General features: G+C 46.0%; 1 non-coding gene across 1 annotated transcript; it reads right to left on the bottom strand.

The window, feature by feature from the left end:
• Positions 1–4,916: 4,916 nt before the first annotated feature.
• On the bottom strand, positions 4,917–4,993 carry Trnas-cga (transfer RNA serine (anticodon CGA)). Its single transcript has one exon. It is a non-coding gene; the product is annotated as a tRNA-Ser (tRNA).
• Positions 4,994–12,704: the final 7,711 nt, after the last annotated feature.

Below are 12,704 nucleotides of genomic sequence, written 5' to 3'. Positions count from 1 at the left end.
ATTTCATATCGTTCTACGGTGTTTACGTCTCGATATTTAATCGATATGGTTGTGTCAAGCAGCATCCTGCTAACGCTTTATTCGAACGTTACAGAATTGTTTCTCCTTCTCACTTCATTAACTTACATTTTTCTACATTTAGAGTAAGCTGTCAATCATCAAACCAACTAGAAATCCTGTGTGAGACATCCTGTATACTCCTACAATCACTCAAAGACGACATCTACATTTACATATATACTCCGCTGGCCACCAAGCAGTGTGTGGCGGAGGGCACATTTCACGCCAAAGTCATATTCGTCCTCCCCCCCCCCCCCCCGGCCTCCCACCCCTCTGTTCCACTCGCGGATCGCGCGAGAAAAAGACGACTGCCTGAACCTCACTACGAGCTCTAATTTCCCTTATCTTTGAAAGGTGATCATTGCGCGATTTGAAAGTTGGTGGTAATAATATATGCTCTACATCCTCGGTGAAGATCGGATTTCGGAATTTAGTGAGCAGCTCCTTCCGTTTAGCGCGCCGTCTATCTGCAAGTATGTCCCACTTCAAACTTTCTATGAGATTTTGAACGCTCTCGCGATGGCTAACCGCACCAGTTACGAATCTTGCCGCTCTTCTTTGGACCTCCTCAATCTCTTCAAAAATGGTTCAAATGGCTCTGAGCACTATGGGACTTAACATCTGAGGACTTCAGTCCCCTAGAACTAACCTAAGGACATCACACACATCCATGTCCGAAGCAGGATTCGAACCTGCGACCGTAGCGGTCACGCGGTTCCAGACTGAAGCGCCTAGAACCGCACGGCCACACCGGCCGGCTTTGATGTATTACACCCCAGGAAATGGAAAAAAGAACACATTGACGCCGGTGTGTCAGACCCACCATACTTGCTCCGGACACTGCGAGAGGGCTGTACAAGCAATGATCACACGCACGGCACAGCGGACACACCAGGAACCGCGGTGTTGGCCGTCGAATGGCGCTAGCTGCGCAGCATTTGTGCACCGCCGCCGTCAGTGTCAGCCAGTTTGCCGTGGCATACGGAGCTCCATCGCAGTCTTTAACACTGGTAGCATGCCGCGACAGCGTGGACGTGAACCGTATGTGCAGTTGACGGACTTTGAGCGAGGGCGTATAGTGGGCATGCGGGAGGCCGGGTGGACGTACCGCCGAATTGCTCAACACGAGGGGCGTGAGGTCTCCACAGTACATCGATGTTGTCGCCAGTGGTCGGCGGAAGGTGCACGTGCCCGTCGACCTGGGACCGGACCGCAGCGACGCACGGATGCACGCCAAGACCGTAGGATCCTACGCAGTGCCGTAGGGGACCGCACCGCCACTTCCCAGCAAAATTAGGGACACTGTTGCTTCTGGGGTATCGGCGAGGACTATTCGCAACCGTCTCCATGAAGCTGGGCTATGGTCCCGCACACCGTTAGGCCTTCTTCCGCTCACGCCCCAACATCGTGCAGCCCGCCTCCAGTGGTGTCGCGACAGGCGTGAATGGAGGGACGAATGGAGACGTGTCGTCTTCAGCGATGAGAGTCGCTTCTGCCTTGGTGCCAATGATGGTCGTATGCGTGTTTGGGGCCGTGCAGGTGAGCGCCACAATCAGGATTGCATACCACCGAGGCACACAGGGCCAACACCCGGCATCATGGTGTGGGGAGCGATCTCCTACACTGGCCGTACACCTCTGGTGATCGTCGAGGGGACACTGAATAGTGCACGGTACATCCAAACCGTCATCGAACCCATCGTTCTACCATTCCTAGACCGGCAAGGGAACTTGCTGTTCCAACAGGACAATGCACGTCTGCATGTATCCCGTGCCACCCAATGTGCTCTAGAAGGTGTAAGTCAACTACCCTGGGCAGCAAGATCTCCGGATCTGTCTCCCATTGAGCATGTTTGGGAGTGGATGAAGCGTCGTCTCATGCGGTCTGCACGTCCAGCTCGAACGCTGGTCCAACTGAGGCGCCAGGTGCAAATGGCATGGCAAGCCATTCCACAGGACTACATCCAGCATCTCTACGATCGTCTCCATGGGAGAATAGCAGCCTGCATTGCTGCGAAAGGTGGATATACACTGTACTAGTGCCGACATTGTGTATGCTCTGTTGCCTGTGTCTATGTGCCTGTGGTTCTTTCAGTGTGATCATGTGATGTATCTGACCCCAGGAATGTGTCAATAAAGTTTCCCCTTCCTGGGACAATGAATTCACGGTGTTCTTATTTCAATTTCCAGGAGTGTATATTGCTACACCATCAAATAATAACTAGATAGAAGCCTTCGACACACTTAGCAATTTCATGTAAGACCACAGTTTGCTCAATGTCTCGGCAAGCTTTTCCACTAAGGTATACTTCGCACATCAATCTTTTTACAGACGCACGAATTTCTACCAGAGACTATTGACCAAAGAGGAACAGTCTGTTCTTCAAAAAGGAGGGAATTTCACTATCATCCCGAAAAATGTACCTATGGAAGGTATAATTGCTAATACCGAAGGGGTCGTTCAAACCATTCCTTGTAAAAGAGCTCAGGAAATACGCACTGAAACCACCAGGATACGGCACCAGCTTGCAACCTGAAGAAAGAATTACAAACTATTAAGAGTCTTAATGCCGACAAGAATAGATTCGTTCTGCCTGCCGATAAGGGAAATGTGACCGTCGTAATGAAGACCGAAGATTATGTGCAGAAGATCCGGGCGGATCCGACACAGCAGAACATGCGAAATACGAATCGGTTAACCAGGGTGTCTTCTCTCTCGGCGGACATACAGAGCATCCTGTGCAACACAGAGACCCTAACACCTCGGCTGCGTAGATTACCAAAGATCCATAAAAATTATGTTTCAGTAAGACCGATTGTAAGAGCTTCTGGCGAATCACTTGGCCTCTCTGTTCCAGCCGCACGTCGGATAGACTGACACACACACAAATGACTCAGAACGTTTCTTTGAAAAGCTGAAGAAGCTAAAACTTGGACCAAACGACATCCTGATCAGCTTTGATGTTGCTTCTTTGTTTACCAAAGTGTCACTCAGTGACTCTCTGAAGCACGTCGGTTCCATTTTCCCGCGAGACACCACAAAGCTCTTTCATGCACGTCTCGCCACGGGCTATTTCATGAGGAATGGCACCTTCTACGAACAGCTGGAAGGCGTCGCCATGGATAGTCCACTCAGTTTAGTGGTGACCAACTTCGTAATGGAACATTCTGAAGCACAGGCACTGGACTTGGCAGATTGTAAACCTATGGTGTGGTACAGATACGTCGATGACACCTTCGTTGTGCAGAACCGTGGTGAGGAACAGCTCGATGACTTCCTAAGCCACTTGAACAGCCTCCATGTAAATATAAAATTTATCATCGAGGAGGTAGAAAAGGACAAACAGCTACCCCTTCTAGATATGCTGTTCTCAAGGGATGGTGAACACCTCGGACACAGCGTGTATCGAAAATCGTCACACACGGACCAACACCTGCACAGAATTTCAAATCACCACCTGACCCACAACAGAAATATGATTAATACGCTCGTAACGCGAGCAAGACAAATCTATGAGCCGCAGCACCTCAGACGCGAGATGCAACACCTGAAAAGCGATCTGAGAAGCAATGGGTACAAGTGTCACAGAATCAAACACTCAGCGAAGCGGTTCTTTGGAAAAAGAAATGTGTGGTACAGTCTTCCTGCCATACATCCCCATTATAACCGACAGAATCGGCGGTATATTGCGCAAACACGGAGTAAGACCGTTTATAAACCGACAAAAGATATCAAAGAGTGTGTCAGATCGGCAAAGGAGAAAAATAAAATGGGCTCACTTGCAGTGTCCGGAATATACCGCATACCATGTACATGCAGAAAAGTCAATGTTGGAATGACTGGACGATCAATCAACAACAGGATCACCGAACATAAATGGCATTGCAGGTTGGGTCGGGCAGAGAAATCGGCCGTGACAGAGCACGCGCTGTGTGAGACAGACCACATAGTTAAATTCGCCGACAAGGAAGTTCTTGCTGTAGAGAAGAACTATCACACCCGATTGTTCAAAGAAGGTATAGAAATACACAAGCATGACAATACCTTCAAAAAGAAAAAAGAAAGCCTCAAGGTGAACAGACAATGGCTTCCCGTGCCGCAGTCGAGCTCATTGTAAAGATCTGTTCAGAACACTACGGATTTTAACTGATCCATGTGAATACATTTACCAGTCAGTTGTACGCATCAAAAATAACATTGGTAATTACTGCGCAAACAGCTCTGTCCATGGCCATGCAACAACTGATAGACTCAACTTACATTTACCAAGAAAAAATAAACATAAAACTCAAAACAGCATTTTCTACCAAGGGATAAAACTGTACAATAAATTACCAAAAGAGATTAAAGAAATTGCAAAAATACTCTTATTTAAAAAGGCAGCTAAAAAGTACCTGTTATGCAATACATTTTATACATTGAAGGATTACTTGGCTAAAATAGAGTAGTGGTTTGATAAAAATGTTACACAAATAAATAACAATAATAATCCAGAAAGAGATTTTCACTCTGCAGCGGAGTGTGCGCTGATATGAAACTTCCTGGCAGATTAAAACTGCGTGCCCGACCGAGACTCGAACTCGGGACCTTTGCCTTTCGCGGGCAAGTGCTCTACCATCTGAGCTACCGAAGCACGACTCACGCCCGGTACTCACAGCTTTACTTCTGCCAGTATCCGTCTCCTACCTTCCAAACTTTACAGAAGCTCTCCTGCGAACCAAGCAGAACTAGCACTCCTGAAAGAAAGGATATTGCGGAGACATGGCTTAGCCACAGCCTGGGGGATTTTTCCAGAATGAGATTTTCACTCTGCAGCGGAGTGTGCGCTGATATGAAACTTCCAGGCAGATTAAAACTGCGTGCCCGACCGAGACTCGAACTCGGGACCTTTGCCTTTCGCGGGCAAGTGCTCTACCAACTGAGCTACCGAAGCACGACTCACGCACGGTACTCACAGCTTTACTTCTGCCAGTATCCGTCTCCTACCTTCCAAACTTTACAGAAGCTCTCCTGCGAACCACCTGTGTGTGTGTGTGTGTGTGTGTGTGTGTGTGTGTGTGTGTGTTTGTGTGTATAGTGAGTGAAGTGTTACGAAACAATGTGTTTATAGTGTGTGCAGTGACTGATAGTGAGATAGGAGTGAATAATGTGGCATTACATTATTTAATAAGTTATTTGTAAAAAAAATATTTTATGACGGAAGGAAATATAATGATTGTCTCTAACTAGAAGTCTGTAAATATATGTGCATACGAATTAGCTTGTTATAAATTGATCTAAATTTGTGAATACTTTGACATGTCCTATATCCTTGTAAAAAGAGCTCTACATATGAACAAAGCTGCTACTACTACTAGAGAATGATCATTGCAGGTAGGAAGGGGAGAACCGCACTGCAAATGAGCACAGGAGAGCCCTTGGACTTGGGTGCGCCAGGTGCATATACTCTGCGGCCGCGAGCTCGGCTCCAGTCAACCACCAACAATGGAGGGTGAAATTTTGACAATGCCTGCCACTGGTACTGGTGAAAGGTCAGGAAAATCATCAAACAAACGTTGGTCGAAGGACCTCGAGACAAAAACCAACAGGCAGTTTGTCAGTTTCTACTAAATTTTGGCTGTCGACATTTCCGCTCTTTTTTTTTCGCGTCAATTGCTTGGCCAAGCACTCCTTGGCCATTGTCAAGTGTTAGACTGCCAGTGGGCTGTTGGTGTGCCCTTATAAACGCTAGCTGCCGGCTGTGACGTCACTGGTGCCCGTGACATTGCCAGGTTAAATAAATAAATATATGGGCATGTTTTGAGTCGGCGTTCGATGTGCCCTCTTCAACCGCGCGATCGCTGGATCCCACGCAGCGCTGAGCTGCAAGCCACCGTCTCTATTCAGGGTGTTTGTGGTAATTTTTATTTCAACAGCTTCCTTTATTATTAAACTGTCCCAGAAGCCGTTAGTGTGAGCCACGACAGAGCCATCGCCAAATTTCATGTGGTGACCGTTTTCTAACGCATGCTCAGCTAACGCACATTTATCTGGATAGCGTAAGCGATAATACCTCTCATGTTCTTTCCTGCGTTGTTCCACAGTGCGCACTCTTTGTCCGATGTACTTCTGGCTACACTCACAAGGTATTTCGTAGACTCCAGGTGTTCTGAGACCTACAGCGTCTTTAACTGGTCTCAGTAATTGACGGATTTTCGTTGGAGGCCTGAAGATCGATTTGATCTTGTGTCTTTTCAACAGGTGGCTTATCTTGCCCGATACAGAGCCACAGAATGGCACCAAAGCAAGTTTCTTTTCCTGCTCTTCGTCGGTGATCTTATTATGATATTTCGTAGAAATCACTTCTTTCTCTTGATGGGTGCTGTAGACGTTATTCCTGAAAACTTTGCGTAGGTGGCTCAGTTCGTGGGGCAGGTTGTCGTCGTCCGAGTAATATCGGCCAAGGAGTGCTAGGCCGAAAGCTCGTGTAGTTTTAAGCAATTGACGCGGTTGAAACTCGAGAACATTTTATTCAGCCTCTTTTCCGAATTTTGATATTAAACTATAGTGGGTCTTTTCCAACCTTAACTCATTTATTCGGGTAATATATCTGGAGCACGATTTGCAATCCGAATAATCTTGCCCCATAATACCTCTACTTCCATCGCATTGAAATTAAATAACGTCCATCAATTATCTAAGAAGGATGCTATCACCTGCTTATCTGCTCTTTCCAGAAAAAATACTCTGCTAGCCTTCTTGATGGATTTTGTTGCAAATCCAGGGACTGGAGGTCACGTTGTGTACAGAATGCTAGGCACGGGACGTGGGAGAGTGATCCAGTTTGTATGTAGAGGCGTTAGTGATCTGTAATGAGATTTATTTTACGAATTATAAAGTGTATCATTGCGGCTAGACATAAGTGAGAGCTGTGAAGAAATACTGATACATCCCATCGGTGAGTCATGACCTGCAAGGTCAGAGAGCTGCAGGCACATGGCGTGGCGGCGGCAACTTGGAGACAAGTAGGCATCGCCTGTCCAGACGTTCTGCAGTATAGTGTGTCTCACACCTCACCTTCTTGTAGACGCCCATCGCGTACTCAAGTGTAGGCAGCAGACTATTGGATCCATGATTTCGGTTGCCATTAAAACTAAGCTCTGGTTATCCAACCCTGATCGACCAAGACTGCAGCAGACATTCTCGAGTCAACTGAGGGGCTGCATGAACGTTCCATGCCTGGATGCTATGATAATGGCAGCTTGCAGATCATCCACAATTGACCCTCAGTAGAGGAGCGCTGGCCACACGCCACTTTTCTCCTCATCTACAACATTCCAGTTAGCGGCAGCGGCAGACAACAGCTGTGGTTTGTATCACATTGGCTGCCTCTCAGTGTTGAAGTCAGTAAGTGGTTAGCAGACAGACCATTTGAAGCATTTTTCAGTGCGTTGACATAGTGATCACTAATCCCTGTCTCTGCGTCGACACCAGTAAGTTAGACCTATTTGTAGTTACAAGCTTTAAAATGTTTCCATTGCGTGTGGTTGGAGAACTAGTTGCTCCAGAGAGTTCAGAAGTATCTTAAAAAGGCTGTCTGCATGCACCACCACCTGCAATGAATTCATAGACGTCCAAGCCTATATCTGGTAGGTTAAAATCGCTGATTATTTTCGTGCCTATTGTGCGCAGGCGTTTTTAGCATGATTCAGCAACTGTTACAGCGGACCTGGGTGCCCAGTAAAACCTTCCGATGATTAACTTCAGTTTACTTACATCGGTTACTCACGTCCAGATAACTTCACAGCCAGTCTCAGTTTCGACCTCTATAGACACGATATTTTTGTCGATTGCTACGATCACTTCACAGCCGTGTCTAATATGTCTTTTCGATATGCGTTCAGTGCCTCGTTATACAGGGTGAGTCACCTATCATTACCGCTGGATATATTTCGTAAAACACATCAAATACTGACGAATCGATTCCACAGACCGAACGTGAGGAGAGGGACTAGTGTAATTGGTTAATACAAACCATACAAAAATGCACGGAAGTATGATTTTTAACACAAACCTACGTTTTTTTTAAATGGAACCCCTTTAGTTTTGTTAGCACATCTGAACATATAATCAAATACGTAATCAGTGCCGTTTGTTGCACTGTAAAATGTTAATTACATCCGGAGATATTGTAACCTAAAGTTGACGTTTGAGTACCACTCCTCCGCTGTTCGATCGTGTGTATCGGAGAGCACCGAATTACGTAGGGATCCAAAGGGAACGGTGATGGACCTTAGGTACAGAAGAGACTGGAACAGCACATTACGTCCACATGCTAACACCTTTTTATTGGTCTTTTTCACTGACGTACATGTACATTACCATGAGGGGTGAGGTACACGTACACACGTGGTTTCCGTTTTCAATTACACAGTGGAATAGGGTGTGTCCCGACATGTCAGGCCAATAGACGTTCAATGTGGTGCCCATCATTTGCTGCACACAATTGCAATCTCTGGCGTAATGAACGTCGTACACGCTGCTGTACATTTGGTGTAACGTCGCCGCAGGCTGCCACAATACGTTGTTTCATATCCTCTGGGGTTGTAGGCACATCGCCGGCCGGTGTGGTCGTGCGGTTAAAGGCGCTTCAGTCTGGAACCGCGTGACCGCTACGGTCGCAGGTTCAAATCCTGCCTCGGGCATGTATGTGTGTGATGTCCTTAGGTTAGTTAGGTTTAAGTAGTTCTAAGTTCTAGGGGACTGATGACCACAGATATTAAGTCCCATAGTGCTCAGAGCCATTTGAACCATTGTAGGCACATCACGGTACACATTCTCCTTTAACGTACCCCACAGAAAGAAGTCCAGAGGTGTAAGATCAGGAGAACGGGCTGGCCAATTTATGCGTCCTCCACGTCCTATGAAACGCCCGTCGAACATCCTGTCAAGGGTCAGCCTAGTGTTAATTGTGGAATGTTCAGGTGCATCATCAAGCTGATACCACATACGTCGACGCGTTTCCAGTGGGACATTTTCGAGCAACGCTGGCAGATCATTCTGTAGAAACGCGATGTATGTTGCAGCTGTTTGGGCCCCTGCAATGAAGTGAGGACCAACGAGGTGGTCGCCAATGATTCCGCATCATACATTTACAGTCCACGGTCGCTTTCGCTCTACCTGTCTGAGCCAGCGAGGATTGTCCACGGACCATTAATGCATCTTCCGTAGATTCACTGCCCCGTGGTTTGTGAAACCCGCTTCATCGGTAAACAGGTAGAACTGCAACGCATTCTCTGTTAATGCCCATTGACAGAATTGCACTCGATGATTAAAATCATCACCATGTAATTGCTGATGTAGCGACACATGAAACGGGTGAAAGCGGTGACGATGCAGTATGCGCATGACACTACTTTGACTCAGTCCACCGGCTCTCGCAATGTCCCGTGTACTCATGTGTGGGTTCATGGCAACAGCAGCTGACACACTAACTGCACCCGCTTCTCCTGTGACGGGCCTGTTGCGGACCCGTTGCGTGCTACGACCATACCTGTTGCATACAGTTAGCGGTAGATGTTTTGCAATGTGCGACACGTTGGATGCTCTCTGTCCGGGTACCGTTCTGCATACACCTTGCAGGCTTCAGCTGTATTTCGTCGACACTCGCCATAGATGAGTATCATCTCCGCCTTTTCAGAGTTCGAATACACCGTGGTCACAGTTCCTACAACACTACACAATCACAGACGTCTGGTAACACGGTGTACTACAGTTGGTCTGCGTGCGGAGACGAATACAGAATAACAATAGCAGCAAGCGCTACATGAGGACACTGTGACAGCTAGACCAAACCACAACAGTGCACTACAGCCATACTCGTAAACACGGTCGTCATCGTAAACATGTCCCTGCAGATGCTGCTCGCCGACCGTAGCCCGTGTTTGTTACAACACGCAACTGAACGTCGGAGGTTTCAAGCGTCAACTTTAGGTTACAATATCTCCGGATGTAATTAACATTTTACAATGCAACAAACGGCACTGATTACGTATTTGATTATATGCTCAAATGTGCTAACAAAACTAACGTGGTTCTATTTTTTAAAAAACGTAGGTTTGTGTTAAAAACATACTTCCGTGCATTTTTGTATGGTTTGTATTAAACAATTACACTAGCCCCTCTCCTCCCGTTCGGTCTGTGGAATCGGTTCGTCAGTATTTGATGTGGTTTACGAAACATATCCAGCGGTAACGTTAGGTGACTCACCCTGTATATTTCGGAGCTTCCTATTTTGGGTTTCATTCAGCACTTGGTTCAGAGAATAATTTGACGGCGACGCCTTTCCTGGCGAGCAGTAAATTCAGGAATTTTATTACAAATGCTTCGCCAGTTTACTGTTAAAATTTTGACAGTCGTAATGTCTTTACTTCGTACGTGATCTGATTTCGCTTATATAAAAAGTTTTCCGCTAATTCAAGTGCATTACGTACGTTTGTTTTCTTTAGGGTCAACTGCCAATCGCCGGCGCCAAATGTCGGTCCTCTGCAGGTCTTCCTCCACTTCTATACCATTTTCCAGCGTTTCTGTTTCTCTTTACATAACAGAACCATACGCTAACAGCTCCATGGAGTTTCTGAAGTTGTCCACTAGGTCATTTATATGTAGTGCGAACAGTAACGGTCTTATAACACTGTCTTGTGGCATGTCCGAAGCTACTTTTACGCCTCAAGATTGTTCTCCGTTAAAAATGGCTTACTATGTTCTGTTTGCGAGGGTCTCTTCAAAACAATCACAGGGTACTGTGATATTCTGTAAGCATGATCTTGTTCATCAGGTGAGAGTGCAAAACTGTATCTAACCTCTTTTGGAATGAAAGAACATGGCGTCATTCTGGTCGCCGGCTGTTACTGTTTTCTGAGTCTCGTGGACGAAAAGAGCGACTTGGGTTTCACACAGTCGTTGTTTGCGGAATGCATATGATTTCTAGAGGAGTTTTCCGGTCCCCTTGTTGCTACAAGCACTTATTAAAGTCACTTGCAATGGATATATGTCGACATACATACGAGGGTTGGAACTTTAATAGTGGCTACTACTTATTTACAGTTCGTACAAAATAGGTATGTGTTTCAAAGTTTTACTGACCTTAAAAGTAGTCACCAGCATTGTGTATAACCAGTTGCCAGTGATGTGGAAGTCGTAGGATAATCTTAGCAGTGCCAGTTGTGTTGACAGGTCGAACGGCGTGGTCTATTGCCCGACGAATTTGTAGCAATTCTGAAGCGAATGCCGTGAAGTGTGTCCCTTAGTTTAGAAATCGAGTTGAACTTAATGGGGATTAAGTCAGGGGAGTGCAGTAGGTGGTATAGCACTTAGCAGCCCCACCAGTCAAACAAATCAGTAACAGCTTGCACTGTACGTGCTTGAGCACTTTCCTGCAAAATGATGGTCAGGTCCTGCAGAAAGTGTCAACACTTCTGTCTCTGTGCTGTTCATTTTTGAACACAACCTACGACCAGCTTAGAAGTGATGACACTTGCAGCAGGACCTCACCATCATTTTGAAGGACAATGCTCAAGCACGTACAGTACAAGCTGTTACTGATTTGTTTGACTGATGGGGCTGCTAAGTGCTATACTACCTGCCGCATTCCCCTGACTTAAGCCTTCGTGAGTTCAACTCGATTTCTAAACTAAGGGACACACTTCACGGCATTCCCTTCATAACTGCTACAGAATCGTCGGGCAATAGACCGCGCCGCTCGAACTGTCAACACAACTGGCACTGCTAAGAGTATCCTACGACTTCCACATCGCTGGCAACGGGTTACACACAATGCTGGTGACTACTTTGAAGATCAGTAAAACTTTGAAACAGTGATAGTGAGATATGAGTGAACAGTGTGGCATTACATTATTTAATAAGTTATTCTTAAAAAAAGTGTTGTATACCAGGTGTAAATCTGATGATTGTCTCTAACTAGAAGTCTGTAAATGTATATGTATACGAATTAGCTTATTTTAAATTGGTCTAAACTTGTAAATACTTTGACATGTCCCATATCCTTGTAACAAGAGATCTACGGATGAATAAAGGTACTACTATCACTACTACTACTACTACTCGCGTCTCGACATCCTGATAAGACCCAATTTCGTCCCAAACTTTACAAAATACTGTTACGAGCTTGGCTCAGGTACTGAAGTACCGCCATCTGTTAGCGCAAAAAGTAACTGCAGCCTCAGTTAGTTATATGTATGTCAAGTTTATGTTGACAAGGTCGTTTTAAACGTGGCGTTTCATGTTGCGTAACGACGATGCAAGTACCTTCTAGATGTAGCGCCATCAGTCGAGAAAATACCAGGCTTCTTCAGTAGAACGGGACTGGAACTATTTAAGCAGCGCCATGCGGAAGAATCGGGCAGTTCCCATTTGAATAGCGATCCGATAACACAATTATTTCTAAACGTAATACAAACAACGAGTGCAAGTTCGTCTGTAGCGTTCACTGCGAGTATTACAGGGTGTGGAGTGTATAGAAACATGTACTCCGATGACTAAAGTGGTAAAGTGTTTACCATCTAATAAACTTATGTTATCAAAAAATGGTTCAAATGGCTCTAAGTTGGTTCAAATGGCTCTGAGCACTATGGGACTCAACTGCT

Source organism: Schistocerca gregaria, chromosome 1 (genome assembly GCF_023897955.1).
Source record: "Schistocerca gregaria isolate iqSchGreg1 chromosome 1, iqSchGreg1.2, whole genome shotgun sequence".
In the NCBI taxonomy this organism is placed as follows: Eukaryota; Metazoa; Arthropoda; class Insecta; order Orthoptera; family Acrididae; genus Schistocerca; species Schistocerca gregaria.
The sequence above is the reverse complement of the archived record's forward strand: the minus strand, read 5'-3'. Positions and strand labels throughout refer to the sequence as shown.